The 15431-nt window shown below is 49.0% G+C and overlaps 1 long non-coding RNA gene across 2 annotated transcripts; it reads right to left on the bottom strand.

Moving 5' to 3' along the window:
- Window positions 1-3140: 3140 nt before the first annotated feature.
- On the bottom strand, window positions 3141-4893 carry LOC127053475 (uncharacterized). Of its 2 annotated transcripts, none has more exons than XR_007775042.1 (3): window positions 4674-4893; window positions 4167-4613; window positions 3141-3232 (listed from the first exon to the last, which is right to left on the bottom strand). It is a non-coding gene; the product is annotated as an uncharacterized LOC127053475 (long non-coding RNA). The 2 variants fall into 2 exon arrangements; XR_007775041.1 differs by having other exon boundaries at window positions 3147-3343; window positions 4278-4613.
- Between the last annotated feature and the right edge of the window lie 10538 nt (window positions 4894-15431).

Below are 15431 nucleotides of genomic sequence, written 5' to 3'. Positions count from 1 at the left end.
GTTTATTTAGAGTTAATTTATGTTTATTTAGAGTTAATTTATCTTGGCCAGAATCAGGGGGAGCAGCTGATATGTGCATGATGTGTGCATGTATTCACAGAAGTGCCCTAAAACTCACATTTGCACTTTTTCCAGTCCTGGTGCTGCCTCTGTGTAGGGCCAGTCCCCTTATGCTGAATTAAAGTATTGGGCTGTTGTAATTTATGCCAGTTATGAACAGGAGGATCAGCACTGAGCAGGGGTGTCCCAGGCATGCCTCTCTTCTGCAGTCACGGTCCTTGGGCTGCATAGAGGCGTGCATGCCTCTACTTCACCTCCAGGCCACCAGGAGCTTCTTCCTTACCTTGGTGTAGATTATGCTGGCATGAGGGATAGTTTATGCTGGAAGTGGGGAGCAAAGCACTGTCTCCACACTGGTGAATCTAGACCTTTGGGTTCAGTTTTAACATGGCTTTATAGCTTATGCTTAAAGAAAATGGAACAGCCATGGTTTTTCTAAATGGCTAGCCATTGAGAACATCCACACAATGCAGAAGCTGGCAGTAATTTTTATCAGGAAATTTCTAATATTTTGACCACCACTGCTAGAGTAATATGTTCACAATTTGCTGACCCATGTTCTTAGCTTTATTGCCACAGTTCAACCGTAGGAGTGGAACCACCATGGTATAAACACTCACTTTAATCCTAAGTGACAAACCCTTTTTCCTGGTCACAAATGGAGCGTGGGTGCAGCCACTTTATTTATTTCTGCCATAAATACCTTAAAAAAACAGCATGGTGACAATGTTGTTTTTGATGCCTTAGCTTTTTATAAATTTTATTGGTGGCAGAGCTATCTAGGTTTTCCTGAAGTGCCTGTCACTGAGTAGCACAGTGTGTGTACGTGCTGTAAATTGCCTGATTTGCCTTGCGCTTACACTAGTTCTAAATGAGTTAACACAATTCACTGCAGTGAACTTCATTTGCATTTTATATGTGAGATGTGAATCAGACCCTGCCTGCCTAGGTACTATTCCCTGATACACACTAAAGTAGTAAGAACAGTTTCAATTCGACTGAGCTTACCAGAACAATCACTGCAAACTCACTTCCTTTCTTATTAATGCGTGTGTTCAGGTAAGAGAAATGCATATTACATTGTTTAAAATCTAATGAACCCTGATCGGCCTGACTTGCTCTGATTTAGCACTGTTGATTTACTCTGTCGAGCTGCAAACCAAGACTGTATTGTACAGTATTCAGGCTTTCAGACTCTTGGAGGGCTAGATTCTTCTCAGTCACATCTCACTTGACCACTGAAGAGAACAGAATGACACCAGTGCATGTTCGGGCAGAATCAGGCCCCACGTTTTTGCTTGCAAGAGATATGGTTAAAGATGCTGAGGGATGTACAGAAGATCCACTCTATTCTGAAGTCACTTCCCAGGAAGCATCACACTCAAATAAAATACATTAAATCAAATTAAAGGAATCCATTTCCCCTACTGTGCCCGCCGAAGGGATGATCACACAAAGCTTGCTGTGGCCAGCCGTCCTGATGCTAGCAGTGCCGAGACATGGGGGCTCCTGTGGCTTTTCCCTCTCTAATGAATGAACCCTGCTGGGCTGGCAGTGCTCATCAGCATTCTGACATCAGAGAGTCGTTTCTCAGTCCACTCCATGCCCTACGCTCACAGCCGGCCTCCAGCAGAATCCTCCTGTCAGTTGAACTCTGTGGCATTGCTTGCTTCATTGGTAAATTAGCAGCACAGCATGGGACAATCCAGCAGGCTTTTTGTTCTCCAGTGGGCTTATTGGTTTTTATCTGGCTTTCTGGAGGCAGCCATTCCTTGGACTATATTGCAGAGAGGCAGTAGCCACTAGCAAAAGCCAAATCTTGAAGTCTTTGCTCCTGGGGTGAGAGAGTGGCTTGCTCTATGTACTTGAACAGAGGAGCATGGATGCATCAGGGGTCTCTAACTCCCATATATTGGCTACCCACATTGCAGGTGGGCATGCAGCCTCCATAGGGGCCACTACTCCCCTCCTTCCACCACACAGGTTGGCAGGGAGTGATCAGGCATGATAGGGGAATGGGCAAAGCTTTGCCTTCTCCCCCCACCTCAATGCACCGGCCAACACAACTGAGCAGTGCTGAAGGGGCAGTGAACTGTGCTTGATAGAGAGCTAAATGACGTTATTTCCACACTAGAGCAAGAGGAAAACCAGACAATAAGGCTTGGGCTACACTTAAAATGAGGTCAATCTAGTTACAACCCTCAGGGAGGGGAACAATTTCATGCCTTGAGCTCTGTAGTTAGGTTGATCTAACCCTTGGCATTCATGGGGGTCCACGAACAAAATCATCCCTCAACCTAACTACTGCCTCTCAGAGAAGTGCATTAATGCTATTGATGGAATGCAGTTTTTTCCAATCAAAGTAGGAAGCTGTAGAGGTGCAGACTCACCCCTGCAGCACCTCCTGCTGGTGTCTTCCAGGAATTAGCTCATTCCTGCTCCAGATCACCCTCTGCAGGCCAGTGATTCTCCTGTCATCTGCCCCCCATGTCCCTCCCAGACCCAGCACCCTGTTATCTGGGGCACTGCCCACTGGCAGAAACCCCTCAGTCTTAGGGTCTCTCCTCCCCAAGGACCCCCACCTACTATCCCCTCACCTCAGTATATAGCTCACCTCACCTCAGTATACAGCTACTGCCAGTCATTGTCTAGCCCCCACACCCTGGGGCAGACTGCAGTATCAGCCTACTCATCACTGGCAAGGTTGGGTTTGGACCTGCTGCCTTGGGCTGCCCTCTGCAACACCTAGTACCTATTAGCCCAATGCCAGGCCACAGCCTTGGGCTTTCCAGGCTGGAGCTCCCCAGCCTTTCCCCAGCCCTGCTCCACTCAGATTCCCAGTCCCTAGCTCCCTACAGCCAGGCCTTTCTCCCTCTACAGGCAAAGGGAGACCACTGAGCTCCTGGCTCCCAGCCTCTTTATACAGGCCAGCTGTGGCCTGATTGGGGTGTGGCCCAGCTGCAGCCACTTCCCAATCTGCCCATCTTAGCAGCTCCCAGCCACAACCTTCCCCCAGGGCTGTTTTAAGCCCTTCAGGGCAGGAGCAGGGTGGTTACCCTGCTACAGGAGCATCTAACCCCCCACCCCAAGCCCTCCGGACCTTTTCATCGGGCCTCTGCCCCGTAGGCCCGACCGGCCCCCCCGTCCCTTCTCCGCAAGCCGGCTGCACGACCTGCAGCCGGTCCGTTTCCAAACCGCGCCAAGGAAACAGCTCTACACGCTCGTGCTCCACACCCTTCACTTCCTCACCCTCGTGTCCCGCCCTGATACGAAGTGGCGGGACCTCTTGCCACCTCTGGAGGGTGAGGAGCCCCGGTGGGCCAGCCTCTACTCCACCCTGGTCCCAAGGCCCACTGGGGATATCAGTTGGCGGCTCCTCCATGGGGCCGTGAGCACGGGCGTGTACTTGGCGCGGTTTACCCCTGTCCCGGACACCTGCCCCTTCTGCGGCGTGAGGGAGACCCTGGCGCATGTTTACTTAGAGTGCACCAGGTTGCAGCCCCTACACCGGCTCCTCATTGCCATCCTCTTACGTTTCTGGTTACACTTTTCCCCTCACCTCCTTTTGTATGCACTCCCTATCCGTGGCCCCACGAAGTCCCGGGACCTCCTGGTCAACCTCCTCCTCGCCCTGGCGAAAAAGGCCATCCACGCGACCAGGGAGGGGAGGTTGGCCGACGGAGACTCCGGTGACTGTGGGGCTTGCTTCCGCTCCATGGTCCGATCACGCATCCGGGCGGAGTTCCTCTGGGCGGCGTCCACTGGCTCCCTTGACGCCTTCGAGGAGCAGTGGGCGCTGTCCGGGGTTCTCTGCTCGGTGTCCCCGTTAGGTTCTCTCCTTCTGACCCTTTGACCTCACTCCTGCCCTGTTCTTTTATTAGTTGTCCCCCGCACTCAGTGGGTTCTGTGGCCCTGTGGTTCCTCCCCTTAGGCTGGGGGAGGATCCTTTAGCAGTGGGCGGGCTTCACCCGCCCACTTCCCAGATACCCAATAGGTACAGGAGCATCTAACCCCCCACCCCAAGCCCTCCGGACCTTTTCATCGGGCCTCTGCCCCGTAGGCCCGACCGGCCCCCCCGTCCCTTCTCCGCAAGCCGGCTGCATGACCTGCAGCCGGTCCGTTTCCAAACCGCGCCGAGGAAACAGCTCTACACGCTCGTGCTCCACACCCTTCACTTCCTCACCCTCGTGTCCCACCCTGATACGAAGTGGCAGGACCTCCTGCCACCTCTGGAGGGTGAGGAGCCCCGGTGGGCCAGCCTCTACTCCACCCTGGTCCCAAGGCCCACTGGGGATATCAGTTGGCGGCTCCTCCATGGGGCCGTGAGCACGGGCGTGTACTTGGCGCGGTTTACCCCTGTCCCGGACACCTGCCCCTTCTGCGGCGTGAGGGAGAACCTGGCGCATGTTTACTTAGAATGCGCCAGGTTGCAGCCCCTACACCGGCTCCTCACAGCCATCCTCTTACGTTTCTGGTTACACTTTTCCCCTCACCTCCTTTTGTATGCACTCCCTATCCGTGGCCCCACGAAGTCCCGGGACCTCCTGGTCAACCTCCTCCTGTACGCACTCCCTATCCGTGGCCCCACGAAGTCCCGGGACCTCCTGGTCAACCTCCTCCTCGCCCTGGCGAAGAAGGCCATCCACGCTACCAGGGAGGGGAGGTTGGCCAATGGAGACTCCGGTGACTGTGGGGCTTGTTTCCGATCCATGGTCCGTTCACGCATCCGGGCGGAGTTCCTCTGGGCGGCGTCCACTGGCTCCCTTGACGCCTTCGAGGAGCAGTGGGCGCTGTCCGGGGTTCTCTGCTCGGTGTCCCCATTAGGTTCCCTCCTTCTGACCCTTTGACCTCACTCCTGTCCCTGTTCTTTTATTAGTTGTCCCCCGCAATCAGTGGGTTCTGTGGCCCTGTGGTTCCTCCCCTTAGGCTGGGGGAGGATCCTTTAGAAGTGGGCGGGCCTTTAGCACTGCTTCACCCGCCCACTTCCCAGACACCCAATAGGTACAGGAGCATCTACACTACAGTGGCATAGCTGTTGCTGTGCTGCTGTAGTGGAGACATGGCCGAAATAGTGGCTGTCTCAGGCAGCAAAATTATGCATGGCCCCGTATTAGCCCTGCAAACTTTGCTGGAATAAATTCTGAGTATGGACAGTAGCAGGACTCAGCTGTTATAGGGAAATGTGTATATCATACATCTACTTTACATGGGGGACAAGCCTGCCCTCCATATAACTTTCCCATCCTGCCAAAATGTAGGACACCTCTATGTAGTCCCAAATTCCAAGCCTTCTGAGCATTGCCTGTCACCAGTGTAAATCCCTGTAGTGAGCACAGTGAAGTTGTAACTGTGCAGAGGCATCAGATTTTCTCCGCTATCTCCCCCGTCGGACTCTTGGTATGTTAAGCACAGCCTGTGGCAGCAGATACTAATAACTATCTTCCATAGAAATGTGCATTCTTATCAATAACACAGTGTTCCAGAGCTTGCTGCCTGATTGGCTTCAGAGTCAGGGGTCAGGCTGAATTGCTGTGCTTAGCGGAGCAGGAAAAGCTGGTAGTTGTCTTCACTTAATTCAGAATACAATCTGGGCTCACGGCTGCCCTGCACCACGGTGCAAAGGCAATCAGTGCACAAAAGGGGGAGGAAGTACATATCTTAGGCCTTGTCTACACTACAGAGTTGCAGCACTGGTGAGGGGGTTACAGCGCTGCAACTTAGGATGTGTACACACTTGCACAGCACGGCCAGCGCTGCAACTTCCTGTTTGCAGCGCTGGCTGTACACCCAGTTGAGCCTCGGGTGTAGAGGATCCAGCGCTGGTGATCCAGCGCTGGTCAGCAAGTGTAGACACCCACCAGCGTTTTTATTGACCTCCGTGGCATAAGCAGGTATCCCAGCATACCTTAGAAGCCTCTTTGGTAATCATGCAAACTCCACTGCCCTGGGCTCACCTGACCCCTCCTTTAAATGCCCCGGGAATTTTAAAAATCCCCTTCCTGTTTGCTCAGCCAGGTGTGGAGTGCAATTAAGCAATCAATCACTCAGCGACCATGCCTCCACGCACCAAACGAGCCCCAGCATGGACCAATGCAGAGCTGCAGGACCTCATAAGTGTTTGGGGAGAGGAGGCTGTGCAAGCACAGCTGCGCTCCAGAAGGAGAAATTATGATACCTATGGGCAGATATCGCAGTCCTTGATGATGAGGGGCCATGAACGGGACACGTTGCAGTGCAGGGTCAAAATAAAAGAGCTGAGGAGTGCTTACTGCAAAGCTCGTGAGGGAAATCGCCGCTCAGGAGCTGCCCCCAAGACCTGCCGTTTTTACCAGGAGCTGGATGCCATACTTGGGTGTGACCCCACTGCCAATCCGAGGAGCACGATGGAGAGTTCAGAGCAGGGAGAAGTGGGGGAGGTTGTAGAGGACGGCGACAGTGAGGCTACTGGCGTGGAGGGAGACACCCCGGAGTCCCAGTACACATGCAGCCAGGAGCTCTTCTCAAGCCAGGAGGCGGCTAGCCAGTCGCAGCAGCAGGAAGTTGCTGGTGAGGAAGAAGCTGAAGATCGTGCTTGGGGTAAGCAGATTTTTATGTTTTTGGAGAGGAGGGTTTTGGTTATGGCTGCCTGCATGCATGCCTAAACGTGGAATAGCCAATTGATTTGCTCTATCACGTCTCTGTAATCTGCCTCGGTAATCTCTTGAAAAGTTTCAGCAAGAGCGTTTGCAATTTGCTTTCGCAAGTTGATCGGGAGAGCCAACGTGGTCCCTGTCCCAGTCAGGCTAACTCGTCCGATCCACTGTGCAGCGAGGGGTGGGGGGACCATGGCTGCACACAGGCAAGCTGCATAGGGGCCAGGGCGGTATCCACATTCCTGTAGAAGACCCTCCCTCTCTTCCCAGGTAACAAGCAGCAGTGATATGTCTGGCAGTAGGAAACCCTGTTGAGATTTTAGGGATACTTGAGTGCAGGGCGCCAGGTTCGCATTTCCCCAGCCCATGGTGCTCTGTTGTTAACACCCCCCCTCCCAGCACGTAGCCAGCCATGCGGTGTGCTCCTGTGTTCCCCACGCCCCCTCCAAGCAGGCATCCAGCTCCTCGGTGTGCTCCTGTGTTCCCCACCCCCCCTCCAAGCAGGCATCCAGCACCACGGTGCTTCCCCCCCCCACACACCAGCAGGACGGCGTGAACGTGGACCAAAGAACACCCCCCCCCCAAGCAGCTCAACACCTTCCTGTTCACTACTGTCCCCTCTTCAGGACACCAGCTACCTCCTGTACCCATTGCTGATGAACCCTAGTGACCCATTGGTCAATTCCCACTCCCAAGGGGAAATAGGGGCAAAACCACTCACCCCATTTCTCGCCATGACTTAGCTTGCCTGCCCTCTCTGTGTTATGTGAGGTATGTGAGAAGGATGCTACCAAAAGTCTAAAAAGTCCTTCAACGTGTGATAATAAACAATGTAGCCTCTGTGTATTACATGGTTCTATCTCTCTTTTTTCTAGTGCCCTTGACTACTGCAGCCGGATCACCGGCCTCACGTAGGTTGCAGAACTTGAGACGGAATCCTAGAAAATCAAAAGAGGAATTGATCAAATCTGTTATGAGCCACTACAACAGAGAAAGTAGGAAGACACAGGAATGGAGAGAGAAGACGTATGAATGGAGAGAGAGTGTACATGAATGGAGGCAAACAGAAAGCAGGAGAAAGGAATTGTCTGCCAAAAAAACCACAAAGCAGATGATAAGCCTCCTGGCTCGCCAAACTGAGTCTTTCGAGTCTCTTGTAGCCATGCAGACAAATATGTACTGTGGTAACCCACAGCCCTCCCAAAGCCCTCTTCCTTGTTCCCCAGTATTTCCACAAAACAACTTTCTCCAGCAGCCAGTTCCTTATTATCCCCAGCTGCCCCCAACACCTGTACGATCACCTACCAGCCCTGATAACTATAATTCTTACCCTGTTCACTCTACCCCCATTATTCTGCAGCATAGTAATCCTGAAGTGCAGCAGACATTGAATAGTGATCAAAATAGGACATATTCAAACCTGTGAATGTACAGTCCACCACCCCAACCCCCTTGCCTGTTATGTACTGTATGTTGAATAAAGGTTTTTTTTCTTTTGTGGTAAATATTATACACCAAGGTAAAGCAAAGCACATCAAATGCATCAAACATTACTGTTGGCTCTCAGCATCAAATTGCTCCCTTAAAGCATCCGTAATCCTTGAAGCCCTTTCCTGGGCCTCCCTATTAGCCCTGCTCTCTGGCTGAGCAAACTCATCCTCTAGGCGTCGAACCTCGGAGGTCCATTCCTCACTGAATCTTTCACCCTTCCCTTCACAAATATTATGGAGGGTACAGCACGCGGATATAACAGCGGTGATGCTGCTTTCCACCAAATCTAGCTTCCCATAAAGACAGCACCAGCGTGTTTTCAAACGGCCAAAAGCACACTCCACAGTCATTCTGCACTGGCTCAGCCTGTAGTTGAACCGGTTCTTGCTCCTGTCAAGCTTCCCTGTATATGGTTTCATGAGCCAGGGCATTAAGGGGTAAGCGGGGTCTCCAAGGATCACAGTGGGCATTTCGATGTCCCCTACTGTGATCTTGCGGTCTGGGAAAAAAGTCCCGGCCCTCAGCCTCCTGAACAGGGAACTGTTCCTAAAGATGCATGCATCGTGCACCTTTCCAGGCCATCCTGAGTAAATGTCAGTGAAACGCCCACGGTGATCCACAAGCGCTTGCAGAACCACGGAGAAATACCCCTTGCAATTAACGTACTCTGATGCCAGGTGGGGTGGTGACAGAATAGGAATATGCATCCCATCTATTGCCCCTCCACAGTTAGGGAACCCCATTTCTGCAAAGCCATCCACAATGTCCTGCATGTTCCCAAGAGTCACGGTTCTTCTTAGCAGGGTGCGATTAATGGCTGTGCAAACTTGCATCAGCACCATTCCAATGGTAGACTTTCCCACTCCAAACTGGTTCTCCACCGATCTGAAGCAGTCTGGAGTTGCCAGCTTCCAGATTGCAATAGCCACCCGCTTCTCCACTGGCAGGGCAGCTCTAAATCTCGTGTCCCTGCGCCGCAGAGTAGGGGCGAGCTCAGCACACAGTGCCATGAAAGTGGCTTTTCTCATCCGAAAGTTCTGCAGCCACTGCTCGTCATCCCAGGCTTGCAGGACGATGTGATCCCACCACTGAGTGCCGGTTTCCTGAGCCCAAACACGCCGGTCCACGGAGCTGAGCACGTCTGTTACTGCCACAAGCAATGTACTGTCTTCACAGTGAGGCGATTCAATATCATCGTCTGACTCCTCACTGTCACTGTCACTGTCACTCTCACTTTGCAGCTGAAGGAATAGCTCCACTGCCATGCACGATGTGCTGGCAACATTCATCAATAAGGTCGTCAGCTGCTCAGGCTCCATTTATAACAAAAATTGCAGAAAAAGCGCTGTAGAATCACAATGCCGCCAAACTGCTCGGAATGTGTAGCAAAGCACCATGGGGTGTTGGAACAGGAAGCGGAAAGACACTCACACTTCCTTCCCCTTCCCACAAGCCACAGCGCCGAAATGGGACGAGGTGCTCTGTGGGATAGCTGCCCACAATGCACCACTCCCAACAGCGCTGCAAGTGCTGTAAATGTGGCCACACTGCAGCGCTGGTTGCTGTAAGTGTGGCCACTCTGCAGCGCTGGCCCTATACAGCTGTACTAACACAGCTGTAACTACCAGCGCTGCAAAACTGTAAGTGTAGACATGGCCTTAGAGCTAGCTCTCCTTCATTCCAAGCACACAGGATCTGGCTGCTGGTCTCTACTCCATAGGACTTGAAAGGGGGCATGATCACTGTGGAGGTCTGTCTTAGATAAGGGCCTGAATCCTTATTTATCTTGCAGTAGTGCCTAGAGATGTCTGTCAGGGAGCAGAGCCCCATTTTGCTAGTTGCTGTACAAATGAATAACTTCAAAGAGAATTCCTCTTCCAGAGTGTTCACTACGAGATACAGCAGCAGGCTGATAGAGTGGTGGGATTAGAGGGCCAGGGAGCAATGTAACAGGTATGATGGGCACATTTACATAAATCAGGGATTGACAACCTTTGGCCCACGAGCCGCCAGGGTAAGTCCCCTGGCAGGCCGGGCTGGTTTGTTTACCGGCTGCGTCCGCAGATTCGGTCAATCGCGGCTTCCACTGGCCACAGTTCACCACTCCAGGCCAATGGGGGCTGTGGGAAGCGGCAGCCAGCACATCCCTCAGCCCACGCCAGAAGTGTCTAAATAGGGACTGAACCCAAATCTCAGGTCTGAACACCCCCTCAAAGCACTGGGTTGTTCATAAGGTAGATCTGCATCCAGATTTTTGCAGCTTGAATTGTTGGGGCCATTTCTAACGTTCACATTAAAAGTGTGTGTGTGTGCACGCAAGCACAAGGTGGGGGGATGCTCTAAGGGAAATGCCCACTCTTTGCTCCACAAAGGCCAAAGCATGCTCATTTAAGTCCTGGGAGAATCACTGATCCCCCATTCCCATTAGTTCAATGGGAGTTGAGGATGCTTAGAAACCTTTGAAGGAGACATTCAGTATCTGACTCAAGTTCTTATTTCGTGCCTACAGGCGCTGGTAGACACAGGAGGACAAAGCACCGCACTCAATGGGGCAATGGCACAGTACTCAGCTTTAAGCTAGCCATTCTCCCATGACCATCTGCCAGACACCTGCTCCAGGAGTTGTCATCATGAACTACTTAATATGGACCGCAACAAGAAATGAGCCCTGCGTGGAGCGGAAATATTAATAATGGTTCCTTTTGTGGAAAAAAGAAATTGAGTAATAATTACAGTGGGGAGGTGAATAAGGAAAGCTGGTAAAAGAGAGGACCCCATCCTGGCATGGAAAGACATTGTCAGGGGTACACTGTGTGCAGATCAAATGTCCGAGTCACACACTTTACTAGACAAAAAGTATTAAGCTATCAGATGGGGGGAAGCTGCAGTTTGTGTCATAGTTACTGGGCAAACTGCACCTCTGACCCCTTCTGGCCTTGTCAAGTGCTCCCCGTCATGCTGTCTAGAAAAAAGAACAGAAAAGGAAATGCTGTCTAGAGTGGCTTATGACCATGACTGCCAACCTCAGAGCAGATTGTCAAGAATCAGGGCAGAGCCCCCAAATTGTCAGGGTGACATTCACCCCCGTGCAGAAGGCCTCAAACTAGTGCTTAAATAAACAGATCTGGTGCTAGCCTTCTGCATAGCCATGCATTTTAACCCCCACCTGAACAGTTCCTTCCTGACTGATCATTCTACAGTGCAATGAAATTAAGTTACATGCTAATAAAATAGTGATAAATAGGGTGCTATGCCTCATTACACCAGTAACAATTTCTGCCCTCCATACTTGCTTTGTCATTATTTATACATGAAGTTGACAGGATCTGTAAAACCCTTCCAATTTTTAAATGCCCCAGTTGATCGCTGTATTCAAATCTAAATAAATGTTTTAACATCCAATCTGGTGCAATCAGCCCTTAAAGTCTAGTACTGTCTTCAGTATTCCATTCCAGAAGGCCAGGCTGTAAAATTCCATAACAACTTGAAAATGCAGCCATAAATGGCCCAATCATGCAACTCTTAATTAATCCTTACTTATGCAAGGTATTCCACTGAGAAATGCCTTGTTTCATTGTACTGTTGAACAATCAAAAGCGCAAGGAGCACTCTCCCACTGACATAGATATATTTATATACATATTGCCAAGGTGACAATTTTATCCCCTAATGAAGGTCAGTGGGAATGAGGACTACTTGCATGCTTAAGAATTTGCAGATGTGGGCCATTTATGCCTCCTCCCATTGCATTTGTATAACCCACACCCCTCCTGGTGTGTAGTGTTCTGTCCCATCTAGTGGTACCGAGATCACTTAGAAAAGATAAAATGAGTCTGCTCTACAGCTTTTGCTAACAGTCAGTTGGCTTTTAGCTCAAGCGGTAGAGCGGTAGCTCATGCACCAAGCTCCCGAAGCCCCAGGTTCAATCCTGCCTACTGATGACCAGGGTCTGTCAATGTTACACATCATTACAGATTTTTGGAGGCTGACCATTAAGAATGGATTGTTGAATCTATTACTTGACTTGGGGACTGACTGTAACCAGAAGGAGGAAGGGTTTGTAGGATCAGGGCTTAATTTTAATGTTTCACAATATTATCCTTGCAAATATCTCCCAGAGACACAAGCAGCTTGTGCCAGCCACAAGCTGGGATAACATTCTATACCTTGATCATAAGCAACTGAGCATCTCCTGTGGAAGATAACGAACATCAACCACCATGCTGCGCTTTTGAACCCCCCCCAATAGTCAGCATGACTAACTAGGAATCCAAGCAGGTTTTTAATATCGCAACAGCAAGAAGAGACTATTTAATCATTCCTAATCAGTAAAACATTTAAAGCTATTAAAGAATGATTAATATGCTGGAGCATTTTCCTACTTTTTTCAGCAATAAAGATATTGAGAGAATTCAGTATGAAGCTGCATGGTCTCAAAGTTAGACGCAGGACTCACAGTTTGTCAGACCACTCTGTTTTATTAGCACAGCGCTCTGCTAATAACACCCAGATAATGTGAGCACCATGCAAGACACAAACTATCTTATTTATACAGATAAAAGGGCGAGAACTTAAGAAGATAACAAAGGAAGCAGAATCTGATAAGTTTACCTGGGCTAGGCATGCATATCTTATTTCCTTACTATTACCGATCTTCTGTTAATGTTTCGCCATTAGCACCATTGTTTATGCCTAATGTTTCTTTTCCTGGCACCTGTATTTCAACATTTCTTATTTCTGCTTAAAGGTACATACAACATTTCTTTAATCCATTCTTATTTTTACAATATAATTCATTCTACTTTCACAAGAGGGAGGGGGACAAGGAAGAAGATGTAATGTTCAAATAGTAAGAAAAGTGGGTGACATTCCCCAGTGTTAATTTCCATGTCCTCTTTCCCTCTGGTTTGCTACGAGCACATAAATGTCTAATATTTTCTGTGTTATATGACAGAGCACTGCAAGAATTTGACCTTTTCAGTATTCCATAAATTATTAACCTAAACCATTCGTCATGTAAGAGTAAACAGCAAATACTATAAACAAAAAAGACTTTGCATGCAGTTCCCTAGCTCTACACCACCTGTCTCCGCCAATGAGGCATGAAGTTTACCTGCTACTTATTTCATTATCGCCTCTCCCCATAGGACATCCTTAATCCAAATAAAAAGTCAGTTTAATACATAGCCAGCCAAAAGGGAGTTCAAGGTTATAAGCAGAGCCAAGCTCAGAATGGAAGGGTGTTTGGATGTGGGGTTCGGTTCAATCTATTATAGAAATAAGGCCCCAGTTTTGAAATAAATATTTATGAGTATCCAAACTTCCCTAAATGTCTAAGGCCAGAGTCACTATTGTTTTCTCCGTGGTCATTTGGATCAGTACAAAATCAGGTTGAAATGCTGTTAAATCAGCACGGGAATGATTTGCATTCACTTTGCACTGGTGTAAATGACAACACAAGGTGCTTGGCACTGGTGATGCAACCCTAGTTAATTCAGATTGGGGCTACCGTTAGCTGCAAGTACTTTCAAGATGTAAAAATACACTAAATCTGACTGATAAACTGTACATGCTGGTGCACTGCTGGGGTTTTTTGTTTGTTTGTTTATTTTTTAAACCCATGTCCCATATATACTGGGTTTGGAAAAGCTATTTGAAGAGAAAATTTAAAAGATACGAAGATATTTGTAAAGGACAAGTTACTTGGTCTGGCTCCTTCTGTCCTTTAATTTGTTCTCCCTCTGCCTTCCTAATGAAAGGTCCATTACCAGGGAAATACTTTTCCACAAGGGCCAGTAATAATTTCATTGCTGTCCACCCATTTCAATTTTCCTAGGAAAACATGGATAGAGCCTTTGGCTGGAGGAGAGCTTTTTGTTATATTTTTTTCCGAATATTTACTTCCAACAGGATTTTCTTTCCCTCTTTTTCTCTGGAGCTGTCTTCACATATTACGTCAGATCACAATTTTGTTATATATCATTGTCATAAACAGATAGTTAAGGGTTAATGTCTCTTTTACCTGTAAAGGGTTAACAAACAGGGAACCAAACACCTGACAAGGGGACCAATCAGGAGACAAGATACTTTCAAATCTCGGTGGAGGGAAGCCTTTGTTTGTGTTTTTTGGGTTTTGCTTTGTTCTCTCTGGGCTCTGAGAGTGACCACACGTACCTACAGGCTCTCTAACCTTCTATTCCAATTTTGTGAGTACAAAAGTAGAAAGGCGGTATAGTCTTTTTATTTGTTTTCCTTTATTTGCAAATGTGTAGTTTGCTGGAAGTATTTTAAATTGTATTTTGCTGGGGGGAAGGCTTCTTTTTAGTTTCTATAAGCTGACAGACCCTGTAACTTTTTACCATCTAAATTGCAGAGATAAACTTTTACCTTTTTTCTGTCTTTTTATTAAAAGCTTTGCTTTAAGACCTGTCTGATTTTTTTTTCTAGTTAAGGCTCAAAGGAACTGAGTCTGTGTACATCAGGGAATTGGTGGGGAGAAGGGAAAGAGAGCAGTGGGGAGAAGGGAAAAGTGAATTTCCTCTTTGTTTTAGATTCATGGAGTTTGAATCTGGATTGTCTCTGGGTGAAGGGAAAAGAGGAGGGGGGGAGGTATCATTCCTCTCTGTGTGGTGATTCAAGAAGTTTGAATCACGGTGATTTCCTAGTGTACCCAGGGCGGAAAGGAGCTGGGAGGAAGAAAGGAGGGGGAAGGGAAATGGTTTATTCCCCTTTGTTGTGAGACTCAAAGAATTTGGGTCTTGGGGTCCCCAGGGAAGGTTTTGTGGGAGACCAGAGTTTATCAGGCACTCTACTCTAAGTCCTGATTGGTGGCAGCACTACAGGATCTAAGCTGGTAATTAAGCTTAGGGGAATTCATGCTAGTACCCATATTTTGGACACTAAGGTTCAGAATTGGGAATTATATTATGACAATCATAATCTAAGCAAGGTTGGGCCAGGGCCACCCAGAGGATTCAGGGCGCCTGGGGCAAAGCAATTTTGTGGGCCCCTTCCATAACAAAAAGTTGCAATACTATAGAATGCTATATTCTTGTGGGGGCTCCTGTGGGGCTCGAGGCAAACTGCCCCACTTGCCCCCCCCTCAGGCGGCCCCGGGTTGGGCCAGCTATTGGACATGGGAGATCAAGGGGATCCGCTGGTATTGCAGGAAGTGATATTAATGATTCACTGGAAGGCTCTATAGAGTCAGTACTGAACCAGTGCCCTGTTGTGATGCCAACAGACTTT

This window comes from Gopherus flavomarginatus, chromosome 6 (assembly GCF_025201925.1).
Source record: "Gopherus flavomarginatus isolate rGopFla2 chromosome 6, rGopFla2.mat.asm, whole genome shotgun sequence".
In the NCBI taxonomy this organism is placed as follows: domain Eukaryota; kingdom Metazoa; phylum Chordata; order Testudines; family Testudinidae; genus Gopherus; species Gopherus flavomarginatus.
This window is presented reverse-complemented; position numbering and strand designations above follow the sequence as displayed.